This window comes from Dipodomys merriami, unplaced genomic scaffold (genome assembly GCF_024711535.1).
Source record: "Dipodomys merriami isolate MVZ:Mamm:240054 unplaced genomic scaffold, mDipMer1.0.p SCAF_413, whole genome shotgun sequence".
Classification (NCBI taxonomy): Eukaryota; Metazoa; Chordata; class Mammalia; order Rodentia; family Heteromyidae; genus Dipodomys; species Dipodomys merriami.
Window position 1 is genome coordinate 369,967 of NW_027205749.1, and position 24,855 is coordinate 394,821.

Below are 24,855 nucleotides of genomic sequence, written 5' to 3' on the forward strand. Positions count from 1 at the left end.
ATGACCTAGCTCCTTAGTGGCTCATAGACTGGTGGGCTCACCATGGCCCATTCAACAATTGGGCCTGCTAGGCCTTGAGTTCAAATTCCAGCACTGCCAATAGATTCATTCTGATGTGAGAAGCTATGGTTGAACATGTTTTCCTGTCCTATGAATGTCCTGGGTCTCATTGAAGATGGAGAATGCTATATAGGCAACTCTATAGCCATGGCAATAGGTTGTCATCCATGTCAGCTCAGATATATCTGTCACCATACTCAATAAAATACACAATACATCCTTGAATAAGGCACAAAATAAAAGAATAACTACACTGAATGCAAGATGCATACCACACCTGTAGGTAAAGAGAGATCTTAAGTTTAAAAAAGGTGGGCTTGGTAATTTGTGCAGTGCTGGGGCTTCAAATCAGGCCCTGGACCAGGTCTGGCATTCTCGTCCTCAAGGATGGTGAGCTTCCCCTTCCCCCCACCAGTGCAACAGAGCTACCTAGACCTGAGTTCAAATCCCAGCACTGACAAAAGATTCATTCTGCTGTCAGAAGCCAGTTGTTGCACACTTTTTCCTCTCCTGTGAAAGTCCTGGGACTTAACTAGGATGGAAATGCATAGCAAACCAATAACCATGGGAACATGTTGTCATCCACGGCAGAACAGTTATATTTGTCACCATACTTTGTAAAATACACAATACCTCCATGAATTAGAGACAAAATAAGGAGAAGAAGTGCACCGAACACAAGATGTGTCCATACATGTATGTCAATATAGATCCTATGTTTAAATTATGAATTTATGACTATAGTGGACCACCCTGGGGATCAATGTCAGATCCTGGGAATGGCTAAGCTCCTAAGTTGCTCACAGGTTTTTGTGTTCACCTTGACTTATTCTCCAATTTGTTCTGCTAGGCCCTAAGTTCAGATCCCAGCACTACCAACAAGTGGATCATGGAATAAGAAGGCAAGTGTGAAACTTGTTTTCCTTTTCTCTGAGTATACTGGGTTCATGTATGATGGAGAACATTTCTACAAATCTAGATGCTCTGTGATCAGATGTCATCAATGCAATAAACGGAATGAGTTTCATCAAAGTACAATCAACAGCAAATAAATCAATAAAACAAAAAATAGAAGGAACAACCACATAAAACATGTATGGACTGAACATTAATAGTTAAGAATAAATCCTAAGTTTACAATGAATATAAATAGTATGTTTTTCAGGGCTGGTGCTTAATTCAGGCCTAGTGAACAAGCCTGTCTTTCTTATTTTCAAGTACGGTGATCTTCCCCTTCATCCACATTGCTGCATATTTACCCAGACCCTGAGCTCAAATCCAAAACTTGGCAGAATAATTAGCGGGAATTGCAAGCCAGGGATTATTTTTTATTTTTTCTTTTCTTTTATTTTCTATGAACAGGGTTTAAACTCAGGTTGTGGCAACTCTGCCTCAGCTTCAATCACCCTAGCCTGGTGTGCACCCACTGGCCCCACAGCCACTGCTGGAATCCTAGATCCCCAGCCCTTGCCTGGAAAAAAATGCATAGAAAAAATGTGGCCTTTTTATGTTTTCTTTCCTTGCAATGTGACCCGCCTGGGTATGAATGACACTGTTGCAAAGGGTTCTTCAACTTGTATTGATGAAGGCTGCCAGACTATCGGGGAAGCCATAGGCCTATGTGGCAACATAGACCCTGATTTTGAATCCCTATCCTGACAGCAACCAATGACAGGAGATACTAAGAAACTGGTGCCCAACCATGGGAATAACAATGGAATGGTGTCAATGTCACAGTAGAATGAGTTGATTGTGAATAATGCTCCTATAAAATTGGACAGCATCATTTCAGGAGGTTGATTAATTTTATATAATATTTATGAAGCATTAAAAGAATATAATTACTTACAGGAATGCAATAATTTCAGGACACTAATTGATTTCATTGATATTTAAGGATGAAAACAATAACATTAATTATATGGATAAATAATAAATACCCAGGAATTGGTAGGAATGTAATCTGTATAACTGAATAATGTGTAGACATCTCTGACATTCTATGAAGACATGTATTTATTAGCATAATGCCATCTGCATTTCAATCTGTTCTTATTTTGTTAACCCCTGGGGCTCGATCTCAGGTCCTGGGAACAGCCTGTCTGCTCAATTTGCCCCAGGAAAACTTGCTGACATTCACCCATTCATGAATTTGGCCTTGTAGGCCATGAGTTCAGATGCCAGCACTCCCAAACAATGAATCGTGGAGTAAGAAGCTGATGGTGACACGTTTTCCTTTCCTGTGAATGTACTCGGCGTCAGGTATGAAGTAGAATACATATGTAGACCTATATCCTATTTAATCAATGTAACCAATGTTCTTCTATGTTCCATAATATTCAGTAAAATAAATGGTCAATACATGAATACAACAAAAAATAAAATAACTATACTGACACAATATGGAGTCAACATATATATATATATAAATATAAATCATATATGTAAATTATACATAAATAGGATGTTTTCTAGTATTGGGGATCTATTTCATGCCTAAGGAACAGACTTGAATTTCTTGACTTCAAGGAAGCCAGCTTCCCCTTCCCACACAGAGCAACAGAGATAGCCAGACCATGAGTTCAAATCCCAGTCCTGGCCAAAAAAAATGGCACCTTTATAGTATGTGAGGCCCAATTCTTAGGTATTTCATTATGCCTCCATTATATGTCTGTGATTGTTTAAATGCTTCATAAAGTATTAACTAAAATGATCAATGTCATATAATATAATGGTGTATAATTTTATCCTAGTATCATTCAAGGTCTTCTCATTCAATCAGACATACATCACATTCCATTGGTAATCATATAGAGAGGAACAAGTTCATTAGGATCTCCTGCCAATTTGAGGTGGCAGGATCAGGATTCAAACTGTGGGTTCCTGCTCCCACCACTTAAACCAATGAATAGGGAACTCACCGTTCTGTCCAAGAACATTAGCAAGACCAATGATTAGGCAGGCACCAGTGGCTCTCAGCAGTCCTCCTAGATACTTACAAGGCTGTGACAGGAGGATCATGGTCACCTTAGGCAGGAAAGTCCTTGAGACCCCTGTCCAACTTCATTGCTAATAAAGCCAGAAGCCCTGTGGCTCCATTGTGGAGGGCCAGCCTTGAGCAAAAGCAGCTCACAGACTGCCCAGAGCCTGAGTTTAATTCTGGGACTGGAAACAGACATATCCAACAAAATCTGTGCAGCTATATGGCTAAAGCAGGTCACCCTCTTGTACCCAACTGAATTGGACAGAGTTCCTTGGGAAAAGGACTGGGAGACCCACTGCCATCTTGACTCCGCCCATGCTGCTTGCATCACAGAAATCCGGCCACACCCCCATTATTTCCTCTTTCTTTCTGACCAATGGGATACAAGAATGTGGCCACACCCACATTCAATGCTGCCTGGTAGCATAGGGATTCTCTCTGTTGGTTGACACCACGACCAGCAGTTGAGGAAGGCAGAGGTGGCTGAGTGGTGAGCAAGAGACTTGAAGCAACTTTTGAGTTTAGTAGGAAATTGACACTCCTCCTTTGCCCCCATCACCTATCCTGCTTCCTTGCAGTGCTGGGTTTCAAACCTCAGACAATTACTTGCTGCCAGCTGGCCTAAGGCCCCTCCTGGTCCCAGCCTCAGGCAGTGTGCCAGAGCAGAGTGCTCTGGGCCGATGTGTCTGCAATGCAGCTGCCATTGCCGCATGCCTCACACTGAGAAGCCAACAACAGCTTCTCCAAGCAGCACAGGTGTGTGGCAGCTCCAACACAATCCCCAGACTAGTTCGGACACCCCTAAAGTGGCACCATGATCCCCTGATTGTTTATTCTTGCCAGCTCTCAGGAGCCACCTTTCTGATTTGAGCATTTCTGAGATAGAGCCTCATTATATTCTCAGGCTGGGCTGGATCGTGGTCCTCCTATCTGTGACAGGTATGTTCCACCAGGCCTGGTCCTCTGTAGTTGGGATGGTAGTCATGTAGCAACATGCACAGTCATCGGTTTAGATGGATTATCCCAAACTCTTACTCCACAGCAGCCAATTTTTGACAACAGATTTAGCTCTGTGTAAGGCCTCAACCGTAGGACCTCAGTGTCCTCGCAGAACAGTTGTGTGGAAACCAGGGATTTATACAGAGGGATCTCTGGATCATAGCTAGGCCCAGAGAGAGCCGCCTTCAGACAAGCTTCTTGACAATTCTGTGAGCATAATACAGGAAGATACGCGGAAAGGGCTCAGATAGGGCCTGTTATTAATCATGCAACAGGTGTGTGATTATGAAACAAACATACCTCTCTTTTATCCTTACCCTATCCCCATGAGGAAGGAGATTTCTTCACTCTGTTGAGTTTTGCAGCTGGGGAAACTGAGGCACAGAGAAGCAAGGTGATCTACTTATGACCTCAAGTTCACCGGAAGCTCAGCCGGACTTCTCTTCCATGCTCAGTAGGACAATGGGTCCTATTCAGTCCACTTCTTGTGGTGGGAAGTCCACTTCTTGTCAGTCGTGGGGCTTGAACTCTAGGCCTGGGCACTGTTCCCAAGCTCCTCAGCTCAAGGCTAGTGCTCTACCACTTGAGCCCACAGCACCACTTCCGGTTTTCTGGTGATTCTTTGGAGATAAGAGTCTCATAGTTGTTCCTGTCCAGGATGGTTATGAACCATGATCCTCATATCTCAGCCTCTTAGAATTCTAAGCCACCAGCCCTGACTTAAGTGTAATTCTGACTTTCTTTCTCTCTCACACACACAGGAACTGGTTGAATGGGTGTTGGAGGAGGTGGTCCAGAGATTCCATGTGGCTGGAACCCAAGGTGGCCCCCTCATTCTGGGGGTGGGCTTTGGGTCACGAGCTGTCTCGCTCTGCCTGTTGAAACAGCTCCATGAGGTAAGCCCCTCGTTGCCCTGGCTAGACTGTGACGGTTATTCATTGTCCATCCAGCCTTACTGGACTTAGTATTATTTTCGACATCATTTTGTGGTGCCTCTCCAAAATTATGATACATAGTTATGGAATGAAAATATAATGCCATCTTAAGAAAGTCATTTAGGGCTGTGGGAATGTGGCTGCATGGTAGGTTTATTGCCTAGCATTCATCAAACCCTGGGTTCAATTCCTCAGTACTGCATAAACAGAAAAACCTGGAAGTAATCTTATGCCACAAGTGGTAGAGTACTAGCCTTGAGAAAAAAAAAAAGAAGCTGGGGAATAATTCCCTAGCCCTAAGTTAAGCCCCTGGACTGACAAAAACAAAACACATTTAGTAAATGCAAAATAAAGAACCCATACTTGCCTTGGAATATATAATTGCTCCTTCCATGCTGACACCTGAAAATAGTCCCTAATTCATGTACTTTACTTATATTAGGATACTGTGTTAAAAAAAAAAGTTTTCTTCATTAGGTCACATCAATTAATGCCTGGAATGTGCTTAGATGTCAGGTGAAGATTAATTCTGGAAATTCAACGATTCTGGGCTTTTGTGTGGTCACTGCTAATCAAAAAGATAAGGGTAGTCAAAGTGTGATTTGGAAATCACAGTCATTGCACCAAAAATTCAGAGGCTAATTAACATTTGTGATAGAAGAGAAGGAATAACTCCAGATGAAGGAATAAAATAGTAAATAAAGTATTCCAGAAACTGTTCTAGGGAACCCTTTTTGGTTATTTAAGAACTAGTTATGAATTAGGCTTACTCCTCATTGACTTTAGCATTCTAAATCTTAGGCTGGTTCTTAATCTCTGTGTGATAAATATATCTCCTTCTATGCTGTTCTTTCATACCTGATCTCCTTTGCTTTCTAAAAATCTCAGTCTTCTATATTTCTCTATGAACATTTCCTGATACTATACATATACTGATGCCAGAAGATGCTAATGTAAGGGTCCCATAGCTCATGAGTCATTAATGTAACAACCTGAAAAGGAGGACATATTTATGGCTAACTCAAATTTTCGGAAAAGCTGCAATGTCATCATTTGGTTCAAATTTCCATTCTTTGTCTACATAGTGTCATCCATTACACATAAATGTGAATATGAGATGGGTGCTGATGGCTCACATCTGTAATCTTAGCTACTCAGGAGATTGAGACCAGAGGATTGTGGTTCAAAGCCAGCCTGATCAGGAAAATCCATGAGACTCTTATCTTCAATTAACCACCAGAAAAACAGAAGTGGTGCTGTAGGTAAAGTGGTAAATAGTTCAACTTGACCTGAAGAGCTGATGAACAGTGCCCAGAAACAGAGTTCAAGCCCCATGACCAACAAAAAAGATATGAGTTTAAGTTTCCTCAAAATAAAGACAATGTCAATAATCTTCCCAAGCAGAAGAAATAATTCCAAAAGTTAAAATGTAAGTTATGGCTTCTTTGCTGTACATATTCTCTTCTTTTAAAAATTATAAATTTATTAGTTTTACAATAAATTTCAACTAATATTTCTTGTTTCAAAAGATAAGTCCATACAGTTGATATCACTTAGCTTTCTTACGATCTTAGATCAAAAGCCAATCCAGGCAGGGTCATCTGTCAAAATCTTATCTATAATTAAACACCAAAAAAGCCGTAAGTGCAGTTTTGGCTTAAGCTGTAGAGTACTAGCTTTGGGGGCATGTGGGCAGGAAAGACAACTGTTCAGGGACAGGGTCTGCCCTCTCGATTCAAGCCCCAGAACCAGCACAAACTAAACAAACAAGGACAGAGAAATAACCCCACATATTTCTTTGGGACCATCGGTAAAGAAGTACTGATCTGAGAAGAGGCTTCTTTTGCTGATAATACTCACTGGTTCCTGCTTTTTTGGAATCCTTATTTCTATGGAGAACTCAGGAACAGATTAAAGGAATTGATAACTGACTCCTGGAACAAGATAATCATCTCAGGGGAGAAATATCCATCCATAAGACACTTTAAAATCTCCATGTCTTTGTTTCTTTTCATTAGAACACTTTTAAAACAATGTCATTTCCTTTTGTTCTATGCTGGTTTTCAAATGGCACATTATTTCTTTTGTAATAGTCTCTACTAGAAGTTTACAGAAAAGTTTTATATGATTAAAGAACACACTCAAAAAAGTCAAGGACAGAGGATCCTTCTAATCTTGGGATTCTGTTCTTGTACAGTTAAAGTAAAGCATATGTTAACTTGAACTTTGTCATTGCTCTATGTTCAATTCCTCTCCTAGGATCAGTTTCCACATCCAGTAACTGTTACTTCCAGTAACAATCGATGGTGCTGCTTGAGGTATAATGAATGTTTTCTGGGTTCACTGTAATAACACAAGGATACCTTTGGACCTGAGGTAACACGTGTTTCAGAGACAACTTAATTAAGAGAAAATATGAAATTTATATTTCTTATAAATTCATTATCCATGAGTACATTGAGTTCAAACTTTGTAAGTTCTCTTTAAATGAAGACGAGTTTTAAATGGGAAGAAGGTTCTCAGATCATTCTCTTTGTGAGTGTATTTGCTGCGCATTATTTCCCAAGTGTACATGAGTTAATAGTAAGAGAAAATATAGCAATAATAGGAGAAAGAGAAGTGCTGTGTTTAAGTATAAGGGTTCAATACAATATAGATGATTCTACAAATAACACAACATTGAAACAATAAAGCCCAGTATGTAGATTTATGGGAGTGATATAGGGAAAGCATTACTCCTAAGTGAAACACTAAGGATGAGGCCACTCCCTTTCTAAATCACGCTTACTAATCATGCAAATTTGTTAAAAGTAAATGGAAGAATAATTCTGCTTCCAATGCAAGTCAGATATAAGAGCCTGGACTTAACTGGAAAAAAAGTCCATCTTGAGAGAGCAGGGATGATACTAGCAATGAACTGGTGGCTACGATGACATTTCTTTTTCTTTACTTATATATACTTTTTGTGGTGGTGGTGGTCTTGGCACTTGAACTCTGGGCCTGGGTACTGTACCTCTGCTATTCAGCTCAAGGCTAATGCTCTACCACTTGTGCCACAGTGCCACTTCCACTTTTCTTGTAGTTAATTGAAGAAAAGAGTCTCTGGGACTTTCCTAGTCGATCTGGCTTTGAACTCCAATCCTCAGATCTCACCGCCATCCGGTTTAACACTCAGCATATGTAATGTGTATGTTCATCTATCTTTATATGAATTCTTGAGTTAAAAATGTGGTATACAGCTTAGACTTTACACTAACAAAAATGTTTTTAATTTAAAAGTTCATATTACTGGATAAATAAAACCTAAGTATGTAAAGGAGTCTGGGAAGCTCAGTTTGCATCCAGCCTGGGCAGAACAGTCTTTGTGACTCTACCTATAATTAACCAGGCAAAACCTAGATTAGAAGAATGGCTCAAGTGATGGAATACCAGTCATGAGCAAGACTGATCAATAAGAGCTTGGGGCTTTTGCATACATACATACAAACATACTCACACATAGAGGCACTTACATGTGCACACATGAATACAAACATGAAACAACTCTCAGAACATGTAGAAAAGTTAGAAAACAATATAAAATATGTCCTGAGTAAGACTAGAATCAAGTGATAATTGTTAAAATTAGAATGTCCTCAAGTGAATTACCTTAAAAAATGTTTGAGATTATTACATAGGTAGGGACCAGAGATAGTAAGAGAATCAAGTAATCATTATTAAAGGGATCAGATCCACGGAGGAATGAATCAGAGACCCCACAGGTGCATCTGAAAATGTTCATATCTTGTATGAAATGTTAGAACATCTTTGAAAATAGTAGATGAACAGTCTGAACAGTCAGTCTAATGGATAATATCACTGGAGAAGTTCAGGATTACTAGTCTGTATCTAGATTAAATCAAGAAAATATGGCAGAGCAATGTGATAAAAGGCTAGAATTCTAGCACTCAGACCAAGACAGGAGATTAGAGAGTGGAATTACATAGTGATAGCTTCCCTGAACCAAGGAGTATAATTTTGTCTTAATAAAACAAGCCATTCAAGAAAGGAATACAGGGGCTGGGAAGGTTGCTCAGTGGTAGAACGCTTGCCTTGCATGCCTGAGGCCCTAGGTTCGATTCCTCAGTACCACAGAAGCAAAAAGAAAAAAAGGTGGAAGTGGCGCTGTGACTCAAGTGGTAGAGTGATAGCCTTGAGCTGAAGAGCTGAGGCACAGCACCCAGGCCCAGAGTTCAGGCCCCACCACAGGACCCCCCCCCCAAAAAAAAATGAAAGAAAGGAATACACAGTAGGCAGATTGGGCTAATTTTGTCATTATGTTTTGAGAAGTCAAGTTTCTTATTGAAATGCATCTCATATATAATCATCTGTTCAGTTTTAAATGCTCTCTTCATTACAGAACATTCCTAGATGCAAAATGGCTTATGAATCCCATCCAAAATCTGAAAAAGTAAGTAATCATTCTGTTGGATTCTAAAGAAATAATGAAGTATTACAAGGTTAAGCCTGGAAAAATAACAAATTAAATCTAATGTAAGACTTTGTAGATCTTGCTAAATTAGAATTTAGATTTCAAATAAATATTTTGGTTTTGTTTGTGATTTCATAATCTATAGTATAGTACAAAAATTCTTTTTATGTAGATGGTTTAATTGACAAATTCACAAATGATTCTGGCATTCTATTTGCCTAGAATATTCATTCAAGAATGTTATAATTAGAAATTAGTTAATAGATAATTCCAATAGTTCATGTATTAAATGATAATGTGAATAATGTAGACAGAATTGCCAACAAATGGATTGTATTAATTTATAAATTTAGAAAAAGAGCAATTTTTTGAGGCTTTGGTATAACTTGGTATGAAGAGAATAATTCTGTGAGATCCTCTTTCTTCTACCTATATGTAACACAGGAAGCAATTCCCTTAATTACGTGCTTCCGTACACAATGAGAAAAATGCGAGGTTTGGGGTTTGTTTTAATTTTTGTTTTGTTTTATTGGTTTGTCCTAGGGCTTGACCTTTGGGCCTGGAAACTGTCTCTGAGCCTGTTTTTGCTCAAATCTCATGCCCTACCACTCCAAACTCAGTGCCACTTGTGTTTGGCTTTTTCTGAGAAGTTTATGGGAGATAAGTATCTAAGGAACCTTCCTGCCTGGGTGGGCTTTGAACTGTAACCTTCCAATCTTACCATCCTGAATATCTATGATGGTTAAAAATGTATAAATATAAATAATATTTGTAAGTGTTCTGATCTCAAGAATATCAGTGGGAGATAAATTCATGTAACCCAGTTTATTGTGGTGTTCTTTCCAGAACAAGGAGGGCATCACATTAACTCATTTTTCTCATAATTTTTCTTCACCCTAATACCCTCACAAGTTGTAATGTACATTTCCAACATAATGTCTTGTGCGTATTGTTATTGCATTGTTTTGCCCTTTGTCCTTTGTCTCGCCATTAAGTTGTTCCCTATCCCTTCCCTAATTAAGGGAAATATATATATACAACACACAGGGTACCAAAATCAAATACAGCAGGGGATAAACCATAGGGGGAAAATCCAAAGAAAATAGAAATCACATAGTACATTAAAAAAACAACAATCGCAAATAAAAATCTCTGTTTCCATATCTTAGAGTTCATTTTGCTCAGCATCAGATTATATGGTCATATATACGTATAACAAAGCCACTGGAAAATAATAGTTTCATGGACAAAATATCATGAAAACTATACGTTAAGTGTTTTGATGGTAAAGGTGGAATTAGGATTGGTGAGTTCGTGATTCTGATAAAGTAATTTCAAAAGAGTTTTAAAATTATGACAGGTAAAATTTAATTGTGCAAACTTTTTAACATCTTAGCCTATTAAGAAAATTTAAACTTGCCTGGGAAAATAGGCTTTCATGCAAAGAATCCATGAAGACTAAGCTGAGAGGGAGCAATGTGGGTGAAGATGGCTCATTTTCACAAAAAACAAACAAATCTCAGAAACCTTGCAATAAATCCTGTAGGTTCCTTTGAGAATTGTCCTTACCCAGGAAATGTACTCTCACTGTGTGAAACAAGGTTGTAGTGGAATTTAAATTCAAAATTCTTAAAAAAAATAAGGCATCAAAATTTGTGAATTGCCAAGCAGTAATTCTCTGAAAAACATAATTTGGGTCAAAATATTTAGGGAGAAAGTGTTCTCCACAATGAAAGAAGGTATTGGGTTTACACTTTTCTGCTTGTAATACTTTCCATAATGTCTTTGCACGTGAAGCAGTGAAACAGAAAAAAATCTTATTGGATACTTCAAACCAATGATTTCACATTTCTAAGTAGCTCACAAAATATAATATCCTTATTAACATGAGATAGTGAAGACTTTCCTTATTACATAAGCCAAAAAGGTTTGGAATCAGAAAAGAAGTGAGCAAATTGAAAAGGAAAGAAAAGGCGTTCTTAGAAGCCCTACCTAAGCATATTGGCTCCAACAGTGGAGGGAGGCCAAAACTTTATGATATATTGTAATAATATTTTTGGTACCTAATGTGATTTTACAGAGCTTATTTGGCTCCTTAATGCAGAACAGATTGAATGAAAACATGACAGTAAATTCCACATCCAAATAAATGAGCTTTAAAAGAGAAACCATCAACATGTAGCAGTGAGGGAGGCCGAATAGTCCTTCAGCTTCACTAGACTTGAAGTCCAGAAGCTGTGATTAATTGGAAATCAGGCAAGAGCTAAGAGGAGGACATCAAAGTAGAACACAGAAGTATTGTCCTTTGTAACAGACACAGTCATTCAAGGTATGGGTGATTTAAATCTGGTCGCCTTAGTAAACCTTGTTGAGCAAATGAAAGACCAAGAAAAAAATAATCGGTTGAAATCATTTTGCAACGAGTAACTTCCTGTTCCCGATATGGCATCAAAGGAGAATACTGAAAGAGAAGATAAAAGTGGAGTATTCTTCGATTTCCTCTAAACATCTTGTTAGCAAAATATATCTTTGAGTTTAGAAGTGTTTGAACCAAAAAGTGGTGGAGTACTTATTTTTGTGGGCACTTTAAACACAGGAAGACTTTAAAGGTAAAAGAAAAAAGAAAACGAATAGCTAAATATTTGTGATCACAGCTTCTTGGACTGGTTTTTTGGAGACAAAGATTTACATTAGAGTTTGTCCTCATTAACATAGATGTTGGGTTTTCATGGCAACCAAATACAAGTGTAAAGTTTAATGGCTCGCTTGGACAAGTAAACAGCATGACAGAAAAAAATGGCAAATAATATTTAGTGAATTACTTCGACCAATTATTTTCCAGAACAAAGAAGAAAGATATAACTCAAAATCACTTGACTGAAAAGTACGAGAAAAGAGTAGTGAAGAGAGATGAGCGAAAACATAGAGGACTGTTTTGTTTCCAGTGGAGCACTGGGTTCTTGATCTTGTTTCTTCCATTCTATTCACAAGCTATCAAGTGTGTCTCAGGACTGGAGTATCCAGTTCAGAAAAAGAAAACTCGCTGAAGAAAATATTTGCAGCAGATATAGGTGATTTATAACCTTAGACAATCTATTTAAATCTGTTCAAAACTCTCCCCTGCCCCAAACTGCTCTTTCGAACAGCTTTGTTTGCTTTTCCAAAGACTGCACTTCATTAACTATTTAAAATTTTGAGAGGTCATATTCAAGAATCTAGGGATTACTGTTTGGTTGCGATTTCTGTGTATTTTTGTTTTTTTTTAACTGAATTTCAGAAGGTTTGCAAGTGTGTTACAATAAAATATGTCCATCTAATTGTCCAATGCTACTGGATTAGAGTCACTCCTTCTATCATTCTCAACCAACCCCTTCTGCAAGATTAATTTCAGATTTACTAATTCCTTTATCCCATGTGTACATTGAGCATTCTAGCTGTACTTGCCCCTTGTTCTATTTTTCATTCATTCTATGTCTTTACTATTATTCCTCTCTGGTTTCAAATTCGTGATAGCCATTCTGTTAAACTGTTGGTTAATATTTTGAAAGTTTTATATACATTCCATGGAGTTTCAATCCTGCATATACTTGAACTGATGTCAGTTTATATTTCCATAAATCACTCATCTGCAATAACAATTTGCAAGACTGGAGACGTGAAGCCCCTAGACATGATTTTATTCTCATCGATTTGGAAGATGAATCTTTAGTAAACAAGAAAGTATAAAAATGGCTTAGAATGTATTCCTAACTACCAGTTTTTATAAATGGCTTTGTACAATGGTTTTTGATTATTTTATTTTACATGGGATAATATTTTCTACTACCTATAAGTTTTGGAAAAAGAAGGAAGCTTCGATTTACTAGTATAGAGGAATATGATAGAAATAGAAGACAGATTTTATGTTTGTCACATCTCTGATGAGTACCCATATTTAAGGCTTAAATTTATATTTCTTCCTATGTTAGACAGATAGGGAAAACATAAAACAACATATGCTAAGGCAAATATTTGTGACTTTTTAAAATGTACCTTATTAAGTAATGAAATTTACTTTATTAGCTAGTTTGGGTTTGAATTATGGGAGGCTGATCTATTAACACATTTCTGGAAGGCACATATTGAACAACACAAATGCTGGTGGGTATTATTTCTACACTTTAATGAATGGTTGAACCTGTTTGGCATTAGTGCTGGGTAAATAAATCAACTCTGTTGTAACTTACTCCCTACACATGAAAAACTTGTAATGTCACTAAGTATCATCTACTTGTCAAATGTTATTTTTGCGAATGTGATTTTAAAAAGTTTATTTGAAAAGGAATACACTTTCAGGAGATTAAATGTAGGTTATCATTGGTTTGAGAATGACAACATTTTTTACTATAAAACCAAGTTTTCCTGAAGTACCAGTGTTTTGAAGCACTAAGGATCTTCTCAATTAATGTTTTACTGTATTATATTTGATCTCTAAGTCAAATTTACCTAGCCTTGGTAGACCAATTATGGATCTATCGTTTCAGGAACTATTTTTTTGGCCTACTTATGCTGGACTGAAATTTTTCATTAATCATTAGAGGAAGGGTATTAAAAAATCCTGTGACATTTGTAATTTGTTCACTCATATGGCCTGGTCATTTGTAAATTGAAAGTTTGAATTACTGTACTTTCTCTCAGATTTTGTGATCTCATTTTTAAATTTTTTTAAAATATCTTTTTTAAAATTTTTTTAAAAATTTTTTTTGGGTCCAGTTGTGGGGCCTGAACTCTGGGCTTGGGCTCTGTCCCTCAGCTCTTCAGCTCAAGGCTAGCGCTCTACCACTTGAGCCACAGTGCCACTTCTGGCTTTTTCTTTTTGCTTATGTGGTGCTGAGAAATCCAACCCAGGGCCTCATGCATGCAAGGCAAGCACTCTACCACTGAGCCACCTTCCCAGCTCTGTGATCTCATTTTTAATTTTAAGTTGCCTTGCATTTCACAGTTGCTTACTGTCTTAAGCAATTGTGTCCCTGAAATAGGAAATGAAAAATTGAGATGGGTCTTCAATTACTTTTTGTTGGCATGTTACATGGGCCTAGAGGAGAAGTCTTGTCCTTGTTATATGATGATGGGAGCTGGGATCCTAGGACCCGTGGGTCCTGCAGAAGAATAATACATTTTAGACATCATATTGGGTATAATCAGTAGGAATGCTTCAGAAATATGTTGAAAAACAGTTTGAGACCAGAGAGTTAAAATCCCTAATAGATTACAGAAAAACAACATCTTTTTTTTACCATGTGAATTCAGAAGATCAAGAACACTTAGTAGGTATCACAGGTTTATACCGAAGACATTGCATTGATTCTTTTTATATTCTAATATATATTCTAAACTGAATTATTTATATTCCAATCTATTTATTGGCATAAATATCAATTTGTCAAATTATCAATTAATTCTAGTAAGATTCACTGTGTGAAACACTGTGATTAAAACATTACCAATTTAAGGCCTAATATCGAGGAGAAACCTATGGACTGCTGTAGAGAGCTGTGAGAGGCCGCACCTGGAAGATGGTGCCAGCTTCCGCCCTCTGCCTTCCCGATGGCGAGTGCTCTCGTGGTAAACAACTCCTGATATGGCTAAGGCAAAGAATCTGGCTTGCTTCCGCGCACCTGAACCTATTGGTGGTTCCCATGTGGCGTATCAGGGTTGGCTACCCAGCGGGTACTTAAGGCTGTGGGGAATTCTCCCCGGGGTTGGGGTCAGAAGATTACAAAAAGGTCCTGAATAAACTGCAGAGAGAAGAGTCCGGTGTCACGTCTTCCTTGCTGGTCGAGGCGGTAGCGACACGTGGTGGCCCGTACGGGGACTCAGCCATAACCCCAACGAGGACTCAGAACTCTCTGCGGTCAGGGTGGTGCACCGGTAAGTCCCCAGGTAAAAGGGGAATCCGCGACAAAAGCGGGGGTAAGTCCCCAGGTAAAAGGGGAATCCGCCACAAGAGCGGGGTGTAAGTTCCCAGGTAAAAGGGGAATCCGCCACAAGAGCGGGGAGTAAGTTCCCAGGTAAAAGGGGAATCCGCCACAAGAGCGGGGAGTAAATTCCCAGGTAAAAGGGGAATCCGCCACAAGAGCGGGGGGATTTTTGCTCTTCTCGGTAGATAAAGAGAGAGCGAAAACCCAGGGCTAGTCAGTAGAGTAGCCAAAAGTGAAAGTAAAAGTTTGTTTACCAGATTTAAATGTTTAAAACATGGGCGCTTCTTCTTCGCACCCAATTTTTTTGGCTCTCAATGAGCTACAGCACTCAAAAAAGTTAAAAATAAAAAAGAGTATTTTAGAGAGATTTTTGAATGAATGTGACACCGTTGCCTCATGGTTCGCTGTCTCCGGAAGCCTCACGGTGGCCTCTTGGGAGAAACTAGGGAGGGACCTAGATTTTGCCTCTGAACAAGGAACGCTTAAGAGCGGAGTGAGACCAATATGGAAACTGATAAGAGGCTGTCTCGAGGACCAGCGTTGCAGTGAGGCGGTAGAGAATGGTCAGGCCGCCCTAGAAATGCTGCAGGAAGAAAGATCGGAAGGGGCAGACAGCGAAAAGGAGGAGAGCAGGGGGGGGGGTTATACCCTGATTTTGCCGAACTAGAGACCTCTGAGTCTACAGACTCAGAGGAACTACAATCACTCATAGAACAAATAGAAAAAACAAAGATAAGAAAGAGGAGGAAAGGGAAGGAGAGAGAGGACCCAGATAAAGACGAATGCACGCCCTCCATGTGCCGCGCCACACCTTTGGCCCCTCAGCTCTATGCGGAGGACCCTGGAAGTGGCAGCCCCGGCTGTTCTTTCAGCCCAGGCATGTGGAAAGCGGTCAGAACCGAGTTACATCTAGCCTGTCCAATATTTCAGGATCCACAGGGACAGCGGTATCATGAACCCTTAGATTTTAAGGTGATAAAATCTTTAGCTGAGTCTGTGCGGACATACGGAATCACGGCCTTCTTTACTGTAGCCCAGGTGGAGGCCCTAAACAGACATTGCATGACACTCGGTGATTGGAGTGGGCTCGCACGAGCTTGTTTGAGCCCAGGTCAGTATTTAGATTGGAAGGCCTTTTTGATTGAATTTGCTAGTGAAGAGGCTGCAGCCAATCAGGCTAGGGGGAACCCAGCTTGGGACAGAGATATGCTGCTTGGACAGGGGAGATTCACCAATCAGCAGATAGGCTACCCGGTTCAAGTTTATGAACAAATCAATAAAATTGGCATAAAGGCATGGAAGGCCTTACCAAATAAAGGCGAGGTGAGTGGAAATCTCACCAAAATCCTGCAGGGCTCTATGGAGCCATTTTCGGACTTTGTTGCCCGTATGGTCGAGGCCGCTGGCAGAATTTTTGGTGACCCAGATGCAGCCATGCCATTAATTAAACAGCTTGTTTACGAGCAGTGCACTAAGGAATGCAGAGCCGCCATAACCCCATATAAGAACAGGGGACTGGAAGCATGGATGAAAGTTTGCAGAGAGCTGGGCGGACCACTAACTAATGCTGGATTAGCTGCTGCTGTGGTGCAATTAACCCAGAAGAATGGGGCTGGGAAGGTAGCTCAGTGGTAGAGCGCTTGCCTTGCATGCATGAGGCCCTGGATTCGATTCCTCAGCACCATATAAGCACAATGAAAAAAGCCGGACGTGACGCTGTGACTCAAGTGGTAGAGTGCTGGCCTTGAGCTGAAGAGCTGAGGGACAGCGCCCAGGCCCAGAGATCAGGCCCAGGAAAAAACCTATTCAAAAAATGCTGCAAATTTGTCTAAACAGTTGTTTAGTTATCTTTTAGGTAATTGAACTGGGGAGTTCGACAGCCTGATGGAACAGCTCAGGGTTGCCATCGTCATGGTGAACTCGACCCGAGTGGATGCCGGATTGGCGGAGGGGTTATCTTCATGGATCTCCGCTGCTATGATTCATCTCAAGGAGGGGGCGGGTTTGGGAGCCCTGATAGGCCTCCTGGTGTTAGCCTCCTTGGTATGTCTGTGGTGCATTTGCCAAATTAGAGGTTCTCAGCGTCGCAGTGCAGCCATGATTATCCAAGCCTTTACAGTCATTGGAGCAGGTCAGTCCCCATAAGCGTGGCTTGCCACCCTAAAACAATGAACACAGATTGCAAAGCCAAAGTACTGCAGTCGAGAGGCATGAGTTTTGCCCTCGAGGAGAGCATGTTTGATTGCACACGGGTTCGATTCGCCTTTTCCCGTCCTTGTGAAAAACGAATCAATGGACAGGCTGAGTCATCCCTAGAGAAGGCTCCCTCTGGGAGAAGGCTTGTATGCAGTCCTTGCAATTGCACAACAGGGATCAGACCTCTGTTCTCATCTGTGTTCTTTAAACAAAAAAGGGGGAACTGTAGAGAGCTGCGAGAGGCCGCACCTGGAAGATGGTGCCAGCTTCCGCCCTCTGCCTTCCCGATGGCGAGTGCTCTCGTGGTAAACAACTCCTGATATGGCTAAGGCAAAGAATCTGGCTTGCTTCCGCGCACCTGAACCTATTGGTGGTTCCCACATGGCGTATCAGGGTTGGCTACCCAGTGGGTACTTAAGGCTGTGGGGAATGCTCCCCGGGGTTGGGGTCAGAAGATTACTAAAAGGTCCTGAATAAACTGCAGAGAGAAGAGTCTGGTGTCGCGTCTCCCTTGCTGGTCGAGGCGGTAGCGACAGACTGCTCCTGGAGCTATGGAAATATTTTGTGATAGAATATCAGTGGTGTGAGTTCCTGCCTGGTTGGATGGTAGACAGACCAGGACATTAGGTAATCATGCATATGAACATTTTTTTCATCTTCTTGGCTTTAGCTACTTTTGTAATGGTAGGTATAATAATTACATTTTGATAAAATACCTTCTAGTCAGAACAGTTATATCTGAACTGTTCATCTCTCTATGATCCCTTGTTACTAATATTAGTTTTGTTCAAGTAAGATAATCTATGCTGTCAGGGTAACATATTCTGGTTGGTCTGTTCCTACATTGAAGAAGGGTAAAGTGTCAGGTAGACATTTGTGCCTGTAAGACCTCATTTGGGAATTTTAAGCTGTAGAAATTTAGAAGTAGCTCTTAAGCAAGGCTTACTTTGAATATATTAGTTCCACAAAGGTAACTCATTAGATAAATAAGTACTTGAAAAGCCATCACTTTTTTTGAGGTCGTGGGGCTTGATCTCTGGGCCTGGGCGCTGTCCCTCAGCTCTTCAGCTCAAGGCTAATGCTCTACCACTTGAGCCACAGTGCCACTTCTGGCATTTTTTCTTTTTGCTTATGTGGTGCTGAGGAATTGAACCAAGGGCCTCATGCATGCAAGGCAAGTGCTCTACCATTGAGCACCTTCCCAGCCCCACAGCCATCACCTTTGGACCTAGGTATAAAGACTTCAAAGTATGATCAAATTTAAAATGAAAAAGACATAAAATAGTCATTGACCAAAAAAATTGCAAATGTGAGCAATCGACTGAACAATATAAGTATTTCCCACTATACAGAAAATTTAGGAGAAATAAGATCAATAGCATTTTTAGGAACAATAAGATTTCCTTGTTATAAAGAGGCAACCAAGGATATATTCCTGTATAAAGATTGCATCATTAACTACTTAAATTTACAGGATACTACATGCTTCAGCAGTACGACTATCAAAGTTACAACAATACAAATATTAACATGGCACTTGCACAAGCATGATATGAAAATTTGTAAAGTATTCCATATTTTTCATTCTTCAGATGCAAGAAATGAAAAATAGTTATTAAAAAGTTGATTGCAAAAATACAAGTGTGACAATACATGTAAATCATAGAATTAAAGTTAATTTGATATAGTGTATTAAATCTTCACCTTAGAAAGGCTTTTACATAGCATAACCATTACAAAACATTTGAAATTAGATAACATCTTCATTTTATCCCAAAGAAATAAAATACTATAAGGAGCTAGGAAAAAAGGAATCTTAAACTGTTTCTTTATGGAATGTAATCTGAAAGGACACATTTATTAATGAACCCATATATTATAAAACAATGTAGAATTCAACGTATTATACCTAGGAGAGAATGAAATAGATTGTGGACATTATACAATCAGAATACAGAATATTTTAAAATGTACTTTTCTCAGACAAGCACCAGACATATCTTTAATTTCTGTACTACTAATTTCAACAGGTAAGTTAAAATTATTTCTGATTTAAAATAATCACAAACTCATGGGGCAGGGAAGGTGGTTCAGTGGTAGAGCACTTGCCTTGCATACATGGGGCCCTGGGATCGATTCCTCAGCACCACATAAGGAAAAAAGAAAAAAAGCCTGATGTGGAGCTGTGGCTTAAGTGGTAGAGCGCTAGCCTTGAGCTGAAGAGCTGAGGGACAGCGCCAAGGCCCAGAGTTCAAGCCCCATGACCGGAAACCCCCCCCCAAAATCACAAACTCTGGAGAAATCATTATAGACGTATACAAACAACTCGAATACATTTTGACATCAAAGTCAGGCAATTCACTTGGAAGAATACAATGGAATCCATGCATTTTTAAAGTAAGATATTGCTGTTATTTTGTATTGTAGAAATATTTTGTAAGGACACAATGGCTGGACTGGCGTTTTTGAAATTTAAGAAACCTAATCAAACCATTATGACTTAGGAGAACAATTTTTAAAGCTTTCCACAATTTCAAAGAGGTAGTGATACATACTTATCCTTTTGGCAATATCAAATGCAGTTTCTTCCAACTTGTTCTTCATACCTGGTTTGACATAATGCTTCAACAGAAGGAGATCCAGCGTATCTTTGCTATTTCTATTCCCAGCAGCAAGATTAAAGGTGGTCAAGAGGAATTTAGTTTGGGCATTGGTATCTGCATCATGATGAAGTAATAAAGAAGCCACTCTGGTATTATTCCATGTGTAAGCATTGAGCAGGGGTGTCCATCCAGTCACAGTTATTGCATGAATATCTGCCGTGAGCCACCAACTCATGGATATTGTCTAAGTGTCCACTGTAGCCTTCCTGATGAAGAGGGGTATACTCATCGTCATCCCGAGTATCCACATAAGTAGCCTTTTTGGGAAGTAGTCTCCCCATTGTAGTTACCTTATAATTTTCGGCAGCTCAAAAATGAAATTTGCTGGGATCCTTCTCCATCTTTTCTTTTTCTTGCAAATGATACCATTCCTCACTTTTTCATCTTGTTCTTTGTCTTCATTAGAATTGCCTAACCAGAGACTTTGAGTACCAGTGGGCATGAGGTGTACATATATTTCCCAAATAGTTCCCGATGGATGGTTGGACTCATCAGAAAAATCCGGTGAATTTTCTGCATCTGTTTTTTCACCATGAAGTATTTTCACATTTTCTAGTTTTACTATTCTAAATTATTCTAACTCGAGAGTAGGGAATTAATAGGAAGCAGAGGAAAGATTTTCCTCTATATTCAAAGGTACAGAGAGAAAATGAGGACCAATAGTGCCTTAGTGTGCAGTTGATTCTAGGAATGAGAAAATAAGAAATAATGTGTTTTATGTAAATAATTTGGGAAATGGCAGAGCAGAAAGTTAAATGATGCAACCAAAAATAGAAAAGCAAAATAAATTAGGAAAGTAATGGATCAATCATATTATCTGTGAGAACCATGAAAGGGAGAGAGGAAGAGAGAGACAGATGTGCAATGACCTAGCAAGCCACAAATCCATGCCTCTGATAAATTTATACGGCAAACAATTTTATTTTTTAAAGGAGATGTAAATAGAATTTCTGTATTTACTTGAAATTAATAAATGCATTTTTAGTAGCCTAGATAAAGAGACATAGCTTTGACCAATTTACAAACAAGAATCTAAATCCTTGATAATTCTAATAACAGATATGACTGAAATCAGTTGAATCACACTTTTCCTGTACAGTGAAGGAATAGGTCCTTGTTAGGAAAGCAGTTAGAGAAGGCAGGCCGATTGTATCTGTGACAAAACTTTGTGGAAAATGGTATTGAGGATTACTTACTGGTGATCCACTTGCACTGGAAGTGTGATTCTGAACTATTGCTTGCTGATTCTAAACTATTGCTTTAATCATTATATTCTCCAAGAACAAAAAGTGAGATTAAATTGATAGCAAAGGACTACTAAAGGACTTCTAATTATGCACATTCAATCATCAAAATCACATGGAGACAATAGAAAGGCCTACTTTTTTAGATGAAAAGTTTCTTTAAAAAACAAGGAAGTTAAGGAGTCCTACAAAGGACTTCTACTTTATTACTTAATTATACATTTTTTCTAGTATTGGGTAACAATAAAGAATGGACCTATTAGAAAGATCTTTAAGCTCATATGTTCAATAGTGAGTTCCTTGATATTATATCATGGTATTATTTATGCTCTTAAGAAGAAATTTACTAGCTTAAATTTCTGACAGCACAATATCATCATGTCCATCTTGCTTCTATACTCTCAGTTTTAAATTACTAATTATGTGCATTAGATAACTATAGAGGAAAAAGTAGAAGCCACAATGTTGTCTCAAGTCTTTAATCCTAGCTAATCACAAAGATAAAATCTCAGGATTGTGGTTTGAAACCAGACCAAGCAAAAATAAAAAGTCCATTAGATTCTGATTTGAAAGTAACCATCAGTTGGGCTGGGAAGGGGGCTCAGTGGTAGAGTGCTTGCCTGGCATTCTTGATATCCCGGGTTAGATTCCTCAGCATCACATAAGCAGAAAAAGCCTTAAGTAGCTATGTGGCTCTAGCGGTACAGTGCTGGCCTTGAGCAGAATTGCTGAGGGACAGTGCCCAGGCCCAGAGTTCAGGCCCTATGACTGACAAAAAAAAAAAAAAGAGAAAGTAACCAACAAAAGCTAGAAATGAATCTGTGGTACAAGCAATAAAATGTTTTAGAATGTCTGGGAAGTGACATCTGTCATTTTTGTATGACCCTAAGTGATACTTACATGCAATCTTTTTTTAAAACAACTCAGTAGTTGAACGAATTGACAAAATGTGGTATATATATATATATATATATATATATATATATATATATATATATATATATATGTGTGTGTGTGTGTGTGTGTGTGTGTGTGTGTGTGTGTGTGTGTGTGTGTGTGTGTGTGTGTGTGTGTGTGTACATATATATATATACATATATATATGTATATACACTGTGGATTTCTATGTTTCCAATTTATAAGGAAATGGAAAGACTTGGTAAAATCCTACTAAATAATATAAACAAGACACAAAGTAAGAGATTCCATGGATTCGCTAATTTGTAATAATTAGGAAATATCTAGGATAGTCCTAGCAGATGAGCAGAATGGCTCAATAGCTATGTATAAGATGATGATGAGGGACTGGGAAGGTGGCTCAGTGGTAGAGCACTTGCCTTGCATGCCTGAGGCCCTGGGTTCGATTCCTCAGCACCACATAAGCAAAAAGAAAAAAGTCGGAAGTGGCGCTGTGGCTCATGGGAGAGTGCTAACCTTGAGCTGAAGAGCTGAGGGACAGCACCCAGGCCCAGAGTTCAAGCCCCACGACCTGACCCCCCAAAAACAATTTTAAAAAAAAGCTGATGATGAGCAAAATGAACTCCTACATATGGAAACAGAGGTAGTTCTTTTAGGTGTACTATGTGATTTCTTTTTTCTGTCTTCCTCTATGGCTTGTCCCCTGCTGTAGTTGATTTCACATTTATCTTAATGTGGCAAGGGAAGAAGACTAAGAAAATGGCGACTCAAAGGACAAAGGGCAAACCAATGTAATAGCAATACTCACAAGACAACATGGTGGAAATTTACATTACAACTTGTGAGGGTTACTGGGGTGAATGAAAACTGTGAGAAAAGTGTGGGAGGGGTAAAAAGTTCGACATGTTATGTATTCACTAACTTACAATTACTGCAACCCCTACTATATATCAACTTGACAATAAAACTTAATTTAAAAAATTAGCTACATAAAATATAATTTCAATGTATTGGTATAGTAAATACTAATCTATTACCCCTTTATTAGAGGGTTATTAACTTGAATGTTATCAAACTATACGATATTTTCACAATATACTCACCATTATTTAGAAAAAACATTATTTTAGTATTGCCTCATACTAAAACAGAAAACAGTTCAATTCTATGGAAACTCCTAACTTTTAAAATTGAATAATTAAGAGAACAGAATATATGTGTTCTCCAAAATTCCTATGACTACTAACTACTCATTGTCAAATTCTGATCATGCCATACCAGAGATATTTTTAAAAGTATCTGTTTGAATATTAGTACTGCAATACATGCAATTTCCAATAGATGTTACATATTTAAAAGTCAACAGAAAAAATAGCCACATTCTGATAGAAGATAAGACTATGACCTATCTATAATAATTAATTCCTGAAGAGTAAACATTTGTTCATCAGAGTAAGCTATTATTTCTATGACAATCAATCCCATGTTTTTATTTCGTAAAGTCATCCTAGCCCAACAGTTTCCAACTTGTAAGGTGCACCTTAAAATTCCTTAAATTCACATCAAGACTAGCTTATCACTATTGTGAAAAAATACTACACTTCTGCTGTGATGCCCTCCCAATTGTTCAAAGAACAGTACAATAAACTTTGCTGCATCATTTTCCCCCAGTTGTATTCTTGAGATTGGAACACTTGCAAATATTATTTATTTTTATTTTATATTTATTTTATTTTATATTATTTTTATTTATCTTAAATATTCAGGAGATTTGAATATCAGAATATTAAGATCTGAAGATTATGGTTCAAAGGCCACCCAGGCAGGAAGGTTCCTTATATTCTTATCTCCAATAAATTGCTAAGAAAAGCCAGACAAAAGTGACACTAAGGTTCAAGTGTTAGAACAGTAGCCTTGAGCACAAACAGAATCTGGGACATTGTCCAGGACCAGAGGTCAAGCCCTAGGACAAACAAAACAATAAAAACAAACCTCAAATCTAACATTTTTCTCATTGTATATAGAGGTATGTAATTAAGGACATTTCTTCCTGTATTATGTATATGTAGAAGAAAAAAGATGTCACACAAATAGTCTCTTATACGATGTTACATCAAAGTCTCAAAAATTGCTCTTTTTCTAACTTTATCAATTAATAGCATCCATTTGATGGCAACTCTGTCCAGATTATTCACATTATCATGTTATACATGATCTGTTGGAATTATCTATTAATTAATTTCTAATTATACCTCAATTGAAAGAATATTCTAGGAAAATAGAATGCCAGAATCATTTGTGAATTTGTAAATTAAATCTTCTACTTGAAAAGAATTTTGTAGTATCCTATAGAATATGAAATTACAAACAAAAATATTTTAAATCTAATTTCCAATTTAGCCAAGTCGACAAAGTCCTACATTAGA

At 38.6% G+C, this 24,855-nt stretch overlaps 1 long non-coding RNA gene and 1 pseudogene across 1 annotated transcript; both read left to right on the forward strand.

The window, feature by feature from the left end:
• Nucleotides 1-4,833: 4,833 nt before the first annotated feature.
• Nucleotides 4,834-12,623, forward strand: LOC138807164 (uncharacterized). Its single transcript, XR_011366070.1, has 4 exons — nt 4,834-4,938; nt 7,237-7,353; nt 9,377-9,427; nt 12,291-12,623. It is a non-coding gene; the product is annotated as an uncharacterized lncRNA (long non-coding RNA).
• Nucleotides 12,624-19,086: 6,463 nt separating this feature from the next.
• LOC138807171 (U6 spliceosomal RNA) lies at nt 19,087-19,186 on the forward strand (annotated as a pseudogene).
• The last annotated feature ends 5,669 nt before the right edge of the window (nt 19,187-24,855 follow it).